Raw genomic sequence first — 12055 nt, 5'->3', positions numbered from 1 at the left:
CACTCACACACATACACACACATGCAAATAAATTGTAATTAAATACAATGTTTTATGGCACCATAAGGATTGAAATACAGCGTTGACAAGGGCTCAGAAAGAGTACATCTAAAAGAGGCCTGCCTAACTTTTTGTTTTTATTTTACACTGTCAAACTATGGTAGATTGTTGATCACCAGAGGAAGCCAGGACTGGAACACAAGCAGGTCAGGAAGCAGGAGCTGATGCAGAAGCCATGGAGGGATGTTCCTTACTGGCTTGCTTCCCCTGCCTTGCTCAGCCTGCTCTCTTATAGAACCCAAGACTTCCAGCCCAGGGATGGCACCACCCACAAGGGGCCCTACCCCCTTGATCACTAATTGAGAAAATGCCCCACAGCTGGGTCTCATGGAGACACTTCCCCAACTGAAGCTCCCTTCTCTGTGATAACTCCAGCCTGTGTCAAGTTGACACACAAAACCAGCCAGTACAATTGGCACTTTGTCAACTTGACACACAAACACATCACTTTTAAACCTCAACCCTTACTTTCTTATTCATCCCCAAGATCTAACGTCCCACAGTCTTTACATATTAAAAGTTCAATCAATTTAAAGTGTCCAAGATTTTTTAAAATTCAAAGTCTCTTAACTGTGGGCTCCATTAAAATACTTTCTTCCTTCAAGAAGGAAAAATATCAGGGCACAGTCACAATCAAAAGCAAAAATCAAACTCCAACTGTCCAATGTCTGGGATCCACTCACAATCTTCTGGGCTCCTCTAAGGGCTTTGGTCACTTCTCCAACTCTGCCCACACCTTGTCTTCTAGGCTCCAGATGCCTGTACTCCACTGCTGCTGCTGTCCTTGGTGGTCATTCATGGTACTGGCATCTCTAAAACACTGTCTTCCACTGTAACTAGGCTTCACCAATAGCCCCTCATAGGCTCTCTTCATGGTACCAAGCCTCAGCTCCTTTGCATGACCCCTTCAGTCCTGGGCCATCAATTGCAACTGAGGCTGTGTGTTGGGCCTTTGCTGGCCGGCCACAATAACGACCAAACACGAGACTCCTTCTCTCAACGGTTTACTCAGGACACTTTCTTCTTGTGTTAACAGCTCTTTTAAGTATTATGCCTCTTCTTGGCGTCACCGCCTCCTCCCGCCTCCCAGCGCGCTTCTAGGTGCTGCGGCTATTCCCGCTTCTGCAGAATGGGCTGCGGGCTGCCGGAGGCAGGGGCTGCAGAGGGCTGCAGGCAGCGGCGGGCGGCTGGTGGCAGCGGCTCCTGCGTAGTCACCGCTGCTCTTCTGTGGAGTCGCCACTGCTCTTGCTTCGGGAATGGCTTGGCGTGGAATGGAGTGGCCTGGAATGGCATCGCCCTGACTGCCTGGAGAGCGCCCCTTATATACTCCTGCCCAAGCCCTCATGGTTCTACTGGATTGGTTCTCTGGCAATCACCTCATTAGCATACACCTGCTTGGGAGGGGCTTGGTAGCACGCACCTGCTCGAGTTTGGTGCATGATTGGTTAGCATACACCCCGCTCAGGAGACACCTAATTTGCATGAGCCCACGCGGGAGGGGCACCTGCATGAGCCCGCTCGGGAAGGACACATGCGCAGTGGAATCGGCTATAGCTGCGCCACGTGCATGCGCAGTGGAATCGTCTATAGCTGCGCCACGTGCTGCCGCCATGTGCGTATTGTCCAAGCGGCTGCCTACAAGGCTGCACCTTCACCAATGGTCTTCCATGGCCTCTCACTGTGCTGAGCCTCAGCTGCAGTTCATGACCCCTTCATGCCTTCAAAACCAGTACCACCTGGGTGACTCTTACACATTACCAAGTCCTGCTGCAACACAAGGTACAACCTTGGCTATTTCTGGAACACAGTCTCTTTGCTCTCAAAAAACACTTCCCAGAAGATGTCACCTCAATGATGCTGGTCTCTTCTTAATCACCGCTAATTTCTTAGCTCCAGCTAACCAGCATCAATTGTCCCAGTAAGGTAAAGTTTTTGCTTTAGTAGTTCTGGTATCTTGTTAATCACAGCTGATACTTCAGCCCCAGCTAACCAAAACCACAGAATCTTCACAATCAAAACAACATGGCCCTGATAAGAGTCTTTAATCTTCCCTCGGAAATTTCACAAGCCAGGCCTCCATCTCTGCACTGTTCTCAACATGATCTTCCAAGCTCCTACAGAACATCCCACAGAGTTTTTAACAACCAGTGGCTCTTCTAGCTTAAAGTTCCAAAGTCCTTCCACAATCTTCTCCAAAACATAGTCAGGTTGTCACAGAAATACCCCACTCCTGGTACCAATTTGTCTTAGTCAGGGTTTCTATTCCTGCACAAACATCATGACCAAGAAGCAAGTTGGGGAGGAAAGGGTTTATTCAGCTTACTTCCACATTGCTGTTTATCACAAAGGAAGTCAGGACTGGAACTCAAGCAGGTCAGGAAGCAGGAGCTGAGGCAGAGGCCATGGAGAGATGTTCCCTACTGGTTTGTTTCCCCTGCCTTGCTCAGCCTGCTCTCTTATAGAACCCAAGACTTCCAGCCCAGGGATGGCACCACCCACAAGGGGCCCTACCCCCTTGATCACTAATTGAGAAAATGCCCCACAGCTGGATCTCATGGAGGCACTTCCCCAACTGAAGCTCCCTTCTCTGTGATAACTCCAGCCTGTGTCAAGTTGACACACAAAACCAGCCAGTACACCCGTAGAGCCATCTCATCTCGCCAGCCCAAAATAAAAGCTCTTTAAGTCCCCAGGAGCCAGCTTCTTGGCAGGACAACAGGTGTCTTGGCAGACATGGCAGGTGGCTTGACATCAACAGAGACCATCCACAGGAATTGCATTTTCCAGGAGGATTCTGCCTTCTCTGGGACAATGAGCCATGATGTCTGGGGCTGTCTGTAAACCACAAGTGGGTGTTTCTCAGCTCCCTGCCTTTACCTGTCAAGTAGAATGAGAAACTGGAAACTGAAGAGAAGGCAGAAGGTATAGGCGGCCCTGAAGGGGAAGAAAGCTTGGAACAGGGTGGGAGTGGGGGCCATGTTGGCCCTAACACTAGGCCAAAAAGCATTAACAGGCTACCTCACACAAAGCAAGCATGGCTGTGGGGTATGGTGGCTCAATCCAGTAATTCTTTGAAGCCCCAGGCAGGAGGATTGCCATGGATTTGGGTTTAACCTAGTGAGTTCCAGGACAACTTGGACTAGAGTTAGACCTTGCCTACAGATGTCTACAGTTAAATATTTTTAAAAGGGGCAGGGCTAGAGATGTGCCTCAGTTGGAAGAGTACTTGCCTAACACTCAGGAAGCCCAGAGTTTGATTGCCAGCACCTCTTAAAAACTGCACATAAGAGCCGGGTGGTTGTGGTGCACGCCTTTAACCTCAGCACTTGGGAGGCAGAGGCAGGTGGATTTCTTTCTTCTTCTTCTTTTTTTTTTTTTTAAGATTTTATTTATTTTATGTGTCTGAGTACACTGTAGTTGTACAGATAGCCATGAGCCATCATGTGTGTGGCTCCTGGGAATTGAACTCAGGACCTCTGCTGGCCTTGCTCATGCTAGCCCCGCTTGCGCAGCCCCGCTCACTCTGGCATAATTCACTGTAGCTGTTTTCAGACGTACCAGAAGAGGGCGTCCAGATTTCATTACAGGTGGTTGTGAGCCACCATGTGGTTGCTGGGATCTGAACCAGAACCTTCAGAAGAACAGTGTTCTTACCTGCTGAGCCATCTTGCCAGCCCCGGCAGGTGGATTTCTAAATTAGAGACCAGCCTGGTCTACAGAGTGAGTTCCAGGGCAGTCAGGGCTACACAGAGAAACCCTGTCTTGACCACCACTGCCACCCCCCCCCCAAAAAAAAAACTGCATTTAAAGTTGGAGAAATGGCTCAGTGCTTCATGCTCTTCTAAAGGACCTGAGTTCAGTTTTCAGCATACAAGTTGAGCTGATGACAACTGAACTTCCAGCTCCTGAAAAAAAGTATGTATGTATATATGGGTTTTTTGGGACTGGGTTTCTCTATGTAGCTAGCCTTGGCTATCCTGAACTCCCCAGTAGGTCAGCCTGGCCTTGAGCTCAGAGATCTACCTGCCTCTGCTTCCCAAGTGTGCGAATTAAGGGATTAAAAGCATGCACCATTGACAATAATGTTTAAAATAATTTATTCTTATTTCATGTGCATTGGTGTTTTGCCTGCATGGATGTTTATGTGACAGTGTCACATCCCCTGGAACTGGGGATCCAGTTAGTTACACACAGTTTTGAGCTGCCACATGGTTGCTGGGAATTGAACCTGGGTCCTCTGGAAGGGCAGCCAGTGCCCTTAACTACTGACCCATCTCTCTAGCCCCAGGCAATCCTTTTTTAAACCACAGCAGATACTCAACGTTGCTTGGGTGTGACGGGTGGAGTCAGACTTGGTAGGTACTCTCCAGGCTTGGTTGATGGAGACTTGGCATGTAGAAGGCAGGTTAAAGCCCTATCTCCTTAGGCTCTCTGAGGCAGCTTGTCTTTGTCTTGGCTCTACTTTCTGTGGGAAGAGCCTAAGAGGAGTGGGCAGCTGCTTGCTTAGTCTTCTCTGTGATCCCATCACTCATATAAACAGATCCTGTGTGAAACTTGTTTTTAAATATTTAATGTGACTTTCTTACTTAACTGGAGCCTGAGACGGTCCAGTCCTAGAGGCCTCTATCTGGGAATCTTGGAGTTTTCCTGAAATCCTTCGGATTTCCTCCTGTGGGCTGCTGGGTTCCCGAGTGGGCACAGTGGACGTGTCAGCAGGGAGTGGGCAGGGTTTGCCTGGGTTTATGCAGGTTTGGAGCTGATGGTGGCTACTGGTTCAGGGTAAGTGCCTTTGGAGCGTCTGACCTGGTGTTCGAGCTTACTGTTTAGAGGACATTCATACCTCTTCCCTCCTACTCAGATCCTTCTCTGCCAAAGCTTGGAGCCTGTAATGTACAAGGCTGCACCCTTATGCAGTACATGCGTAAGACAAAAGTATATAAAGGGTTCTTTGTTGGGTTGTAATAATAGTTAAACACAGCTCTCCCTGCAAGGTCTAGCAACTGGTTAAGTTAGTGACCCTTCCATGGAAGGAACACCCTGTAACTATTAAGAATACAGCAGCTGGTGTAGGTGGGATTATGAGAGGTAGTTAATAAAAAACAGGAGAGCCCAGTACAGTGTATAAAGACATTTGTGTAAAACACAAACCTATGGCTAATTGTAAATGAACTGATGGGATCTTCTGCCACTGCGATGGAACTAAGGGTCTACAAGAGAGTGGAGGGGACTTAGTTTACTATGCTGTCTGTAACTCTTTCCCCCCTTCTCTTTCTGAAGACTGGGTTGCAGGTGTCACTGTGCCTACTTCTTTCTGTATGCATTTAAAAATAAACTACCTGTGCTCACTTACTCTACCATGTTGGGTCTCGTGCTCCTAATTACAGACCTGGGAGGAGGGACAGCATCTCCCTGTGGTTTGAGGCAATTAGGTAGCCTCCTACTGGTTTCCTTTCCTGATCCTCAACCTGGACGTTAAAACCCTAGAGGATGTGCATCTGCCTTATCCTACTGTTAGTACTTAAGCATACTCCCCAAAAAGAAATAGTAATCATCACCTCCATGCCGCAGACCGGGATTTCTTACGGGGGGGGGGGTCCCTTGTTCCGCGGGACGAGGGGTTCTGGCCAGGTGTGCACGGGATTCGGCTTTGACAAACAGACTACACACGAGTGGTGTAAGATCTGAGTGTATTTCTTTAAAAATGACATGAGGCTTTTACAATCATTGCAAAAGAGAAATAAAAAATCTGACAGCTCAACAGTTGAGGTACCTCTGAGGCTATCTGAAACATACTGGGTCTAAAGCAGCAGCTATCTCCTCTGAACTGGTGCTGCATCCCCCCGGGCCCAAGTGCTCTGGGCCCGGGGGACTGTGAGAGATACATGAATCTAAGTCCTAGCCCATCTAAGTTCTAGTGCTAGTCTTACATGTGAGTCCAAGTCCTTCTTCTCCCAGTCCTAGTGCTAGACTGAAGTCACGTAGACAAAACGACCCCCACACCCAGGTCAGCAGGGTCTGGTAGCTAGGTGTGAAACAGGAGGAGGAATGGTGGAGCCCTCCCCGTTGAGGTATTCTTATGCTAATTCTCTGGTTCTTGCTGGAGGCAGGCAGAGGGGAATCCCGACCTAACACTTTCAGCTAATGTCCTAGAGTGAGAGAAACCTTTCAATTACTCTCTAGTACTTAAAACATTAAACTAGGATAGCTGGAAACATTGGTGAAGGTCAGAAAGCAATGTCCGAATTTTCTCTTGCTAGCTGTGAAGCAATGATATCTTGGTGAGTTCCTAGCACACCTGTATGAGGACATATCTGGGCTACCTCTGAGTTTGGGGTGCCAGGTGACAATGCAGAGGCAGGAGACTGACTTTCCTTGAAGTTTACGCCTCAAATACGGCTGTCACGCAAAGTGTGCGTGGCACCTCCACTTAATAGAAATCAGGCTAGAGAGATGGCTCAGCAGTTAAGAGCACTGACTGCTCTTCTGAAAGTCCTGAGTTCAAATCCCAGCAACCACATGGTGGCTCACAATCATCTGTAATGAGATCTGATGCCCTCTTCTGGTGCGTCTGAAGACAGCTCAGTGCACTTAGATATAATAATAAATAAATCTTTGGGACGGAGCGAGCAGAGCTCCTGAGTTTAATCCCCAGCACCCTTATCTCTCTTACACCCTGGCTTACTACTGTACTACTACCTATGTTCAGGGTACCTGGCTCACAACCACCTATACAGCTACAGTGTACTCATATACATAAAAATAAACCCTTGGAAAATAATAGATGGCCAGGCAGTGGCGGTGCACGCCGCCTTTTAATCCCAGTACTTGGGAGGTAGAGGCAGGCAGGATTTCTGAGGCCAGCCTGGTCTACAGAGTGAGTTCCAGGACAGCCAGGGCTACACAGAGAAACCATCTCGAAAAAACAAAAAATAAAAAATGAAAAAATAAAAAAAAATATTAATAGATGTAAATCACTGAGGTTCAAGACTATGTGTTGCTGGGGATTGAACTCAGGACCTATATTGACCTTAACTGCCGAGCCATCTCTCCAGTCCACGTTTTTCAAAGCAATCAAGTCTTGAAGCCAACTGCCTTTCTCTGATGCTAACTTGGCAAGCTATTTGTTTTTGAGACTGGGTCTTTGTTCCCCTGGCTGTCCTGGAACTCACTATGTATACCAGGATGGTCTCAACTTCCCAGAGATCTCCGAGTGCTAGGACTAGAGGCACATTAACACCTGCACTGGCCCGTTCCTTGGAGTTTAAGACAGCACCTCTCTTTCTCAGCCTCTCTGTGCCTACCTATCTGGACTTCCTTCCCTTTTCTCTGAAGACCCCAGCACACAGGGCTACCTTCATGCCTATGCTCCACTCACTAACTGGGCAACTGAACCAGCTGACAATAAGTCTTGCCTTCCATGATTTACATGTTGCTATCTATATACACTGCTGCAAGAAGCCCATCCATAAATCTTTGTTCCCTTGTTCAGGAAGTGGCCCTTCACTCAAGAGTTCTTTCTTGTTTAACTCAGGCCTGGTGTTCACCCCTGTAGTCACTGCACTAGGGAGCCTGTGGCAGGAGGATCACCCCAAGTTCAAGGCCACACTGGGTACACATTCAGTTGCAGACCAGCCTAGAGTTTAGAGTAAGACACTGAAAGAAAAAAGACATAGTCTCACATATTCTTGCCTCACATACTCTGGCCATCCATTGGCTCCTTTGCTATGGGCCTAATTGTCATTTTCTCCCAGGGCATATGTGCTCTCAAAATAAAAAATATGGCATCTCCTGTAATACCCACTGTACACGAATGGTGGTACTATTATGATCCCTACTATTCAAAGAAGCTGATGGGGCAGAAGCTGATGGGGCAGAAGCTGATGGGGCAGAAGCTAATGGGGCAGGGTGTTCCTCTCCTTTTCCCTTCTCCTTCTTCCATACACGTTCTTGTGGTGTAGACCAGGTTGGCTCTGTACTGGAAACTCTTCAGGATCACTGGGATTACAGACATATGCCACTGTGCTTGGTTGTTTTGAATCTCTCTCTCTCTCCCTCTCATTCATTCATTCATTCATTCATTCATTCATTCATTCATATAGGGTCTTGTTTTGTAGCCCAGCCTGGTCTGGAACTCAGTTACTCAGGTTGTCAATTCATGATAATTCTCCTGCATTAGCCTTTCAAATACTGTGATTATAGGTATGAGCCACCATGGCTAACTTTTTTTTTTTTGTACCTTATGTGGTATATTTATAACTGATTTTTTCAATTAGTACTTGCTGAAATCCAGGTGCAGAGGAGCACACCTGTAATGCCAACGGTCAGAGGGCAGAGGCAGAAACAATTTCCAGGTGCCCTAATGATAGAACCCTGCCCAGGGATGGCACAACCCACACTGATCACTAAGAGAGAAAATCCTTTACAGCTGGATCTCAGGGAGGCATTTCCTCAGTTGAGGCTCCTTTCTCTCTGATGACTAGCTTCTGTCAAGTTGACACAGAAAACCAGCCCGTAGACCAGACCAACCTGGGCTACCTAACAAGACCATGTCAGAAAGGAAAAAAAAATTGCTGAGTTGTGCTGTCCGACACTGCAACTAAGAGAGAAGCACATTTGATAAATGTGGGGAACTGACCTAGAGATTTTGTTATTCTTTGCCCCTTGGTCTTTAAGCTCCTTCTCCTTGGGATAGGTAGATGACTCAGCAGATAAGAGTGCTTGCATGGAAAGCATGAGGACTCAGGTTCAGATCCCTGACATCCCTATAAGGAGCGTGGGTTGGCAGCACATAACTGTAACCCCAGCACTCCGGTGGGGGAAGCAGAGACAGGAGGATCTCTGGCATCTGCTTTCCAGCCTATCTAATTAATCATAAAAGGTGAGACTCAATAAGAGACCCTGCTCAAAAAATAAGGTAGAGAAGGGCTGGGGATGTTGGTGAGTACCTGCCTGGCATGCACTAAGCCAAGATCAATCTCCAGAGCAACATAAGACCATAAGTAGGAGCACACACTTGTAATACAAGCACTTGGGAGAGGCAAAAGAATCACAAGTTCAAGGACAGCCTGGGATACGAGAATATCTGTAAAACAAACAAAAAAACCCCAAATTAACCTCTTGCCTTTACATTTGAACTCAGGCATACCTGGCCCCATATACATACACATCCAATCTCCTATTACTCCTGTAACTGGCCAAGTTAACTCAATGCCAGTGGTTCTCAGCCTTCCTAATGCTGTAACCCTTTAATACAGTTTCTCATGTTGTAGTGGCCCCCAACCATAAAATTATTTTTACTGTTATTTCATAATTAATTTTGCTGCTACGAATTGTATTGTATGCAGGATATGTGATATACAACCTCTATAAAAGGGTCACTGACCTCAAACATGTCAAGATCCACACATTGAGAACTGCTGCTCTGTGCCCTTCTGTCTATGAGCAGCGATAATATTAGGCTATTTTGAATAAATTTGTGAGTTTGAATTTTTTTTTTTTTTTTTTTTGGTTTTTCGAGACGGGGTTTCTCTCGTGTAGCTCTGGCTGTCCTGGAACTCACTCTGTAGACCAGGCTGGCCTTGAACTCAGAAATCCGCCTGCCTCTGCCTCCCAAGTGCTGGGATTAAAGGCATGCACCACCACTGCCTGGTGAATTTGAAATTTCTAGAGATGAAATAGAACCAGGTACCTGGCTTTATTTGTATAGTAATTGGACACTGTTATTGATCTTGGCTTTGTGCATGCCAGGCAGGCCCTAACATCCTCACACCATCTCTACCTTATTTTTTGAGCAGGCTCACCTTTTATGGTTAGACAGGCTGGTTAGCAGATGCCAGGGACCCTCCTGTCTTTGCTCCCTGCAACCCCCAGTGCTGGAGTTACAGGTATGTGCTGCCACCTCATGCTTTCTACAGGGATACTGGGGATCCAATTTGATACGGTTATATTCAATTATAATATTTATAAGCACCGCATATGTATTCAGTGTTGTTGATTCCACAGGAACACCAAATTATGCTGGCTGTCCCCGCTGCTGGTACACTCAAACTCCTGTTCATAAGTTCACCTTTGGTGGCGTTAGGGCCTTGTGTGCACCTACCACTGAGCTACCTTCCTCATTCCAGTTAGCAAGTAATTTCCAACTCTATCATATGCCAGGCAATGCTTTAGGTACTAAGAATTAAGCAGACAACAGTCCGGGTTCTGTCTGGGGAAGGGGCAAATTAACAACAAATAGCCAAGAAAAGTACCAGGCAACTGATAATATCTAAGAGTGTATCTAAGACCAACCTAGGGCGCAAAGTCTCTTAGTTGCACTTCATGCCAGAGGGCTGAGGATAGCCCATATGGATAGACTGGATTGACAAAGACAAGCCACGTCAACGCTGTTGGGATTCACACAAGCCATTTCACACTCACAGCTCATCTTCTCGTCTCCTCCTGAATGCCTTTAGCTCACTCTTCTTGGAAATATCCAGTCTTCCTCATGCCATCCTTCCTATCCCAAGAGTCTCCCTTGGCTCCATACTATTCAGTTCAAGGTGTGACCGGGGTCCTCGCTATAAAGACAATGTCCCCACACCTCAACGCTGATCCCCATCTCTGGCCCTGACTTTGTGTAGCTGTGGCTGTCCCCCACCACGTTGGGAAGGCCTTAGTAAGTAAAGCATCACGTTGTGACTATTTCTACTTATCTCCAAAAGCCGGTGTTCAGATAGCAAACTTGGGGACCCAACACATCCCATTGGCGTTAAAAATCTCCCGAGGCTGAAGTCAGGTAGGACGGCATGTGCTTTTAAATCCCAGCACTAGGGAGGCAAGGGGAGCTCGAGTTCGAGGCCTGCCTGGACAATAGAGTCCCAGGGCAGCCAGGGATACACAGAGAAAATACTGTCTCATAAAATAAAATCTCCGGAGATGGCTTAGTGATCAAGAGCACTAACTGCTCTTCCAAAGGTCCTGAGTTCAATTCTCAGCAACCACATGGTGGTTCACAGCCATCTATAATGTGATCTAGTGCCTTCTTATAGTCTGTCTGAAAATAGCTACAGTGTACTCATACACAAAATATAAAAAAATAAAAATAGCCGGGTGGTGGTGGCGCATGCCTTTAATCCCAGCACTTGGGAGGCAGAGGCGGGCGGATTTCCGAGTTCGAGGCCGCCCGGTCTACAGAGTGAATTCCAGGACAGCCAGGGCTATACGGAGAAACTGTCTCGAAAAACAAAAAAATAAAATAAATAATGCTATGCTTGGAACCGGTTAGTTGCAATCCATTTAAAGCCGCCATGGAGGGGGCTTGTGAGTGGTCCCAGGCAGGCCCAGTACTTCTCCCCACCACACACCATGAAGTCACCTCTGAACCTGGAGTTATACCTGCCGCGAGAGGTCACTGGGATTAAACGGACCGTTTGTGCACTGCTCACACACACACACACACACACAAACAGACACAGACAGACACACATACACACGCGCGCGCGCGCTTTTTATTAGGAGCTCTCAGGAAAGCGGTGGCCCTCCATCAGACCACCACGGCCCACCACTGCCCACCACGAGGGAAGGCCGAGGCTTGCTCATCAGCCCGAGGGAACTCTAGGCCTTCGGGCGCTCTCCAGCTCTCTGGCAAGACCACGCGATCGGCTACCGCGAACTCCACCGTGTGAGGCAGGCTTCCGCAACGCGGGGGAGCGGGGAGGACATCCCCAGCGCACCTGCGCACAGACGACCTCGCTGCCTCCGAACACCTGAAGGGATGCAGGCCACGCCACCATCTACTCGCGCCTCGCTCGAGCCGCGCCAAAATTCGCCCAGCTCACTGCGCAGGCGCGGGGCGAGCAGGGCGCTCGGGAATCTTCAAAGGACCAGCGCCCTGACCACTCAACGTCCGCCTCGGCCCAAGCCAGTCCCGCCTCTTAGGAGAAGACGTCAGGCCCCGCCCCCCGACAGCCCCGGCCCGCCCCACGCCTTAGCCCCGCCCCGCGCTGTCCCCTGG

Source organism: Mastomys coucha, unplaced genomic scaffold, assembly GCF_008632895.1.
Source record: "Mastomys coucha isolate ucsf_1 unplaced genomic scaffold, UCSF_Mcou_1 pScaffold14, whole genome shotgun sequence".
Taxonomy (NCBI): domain Eukaryota; kingdom Metazoa; phylum Chordata; class Mammalia; order Rodentia; family Muridae; genus Mastomys; species Mastomys coucha.
The sequence above is the reverse complement of the archived record's forward strand: the minus strand, read 5'-3'. Positions refer to the sequence as shown.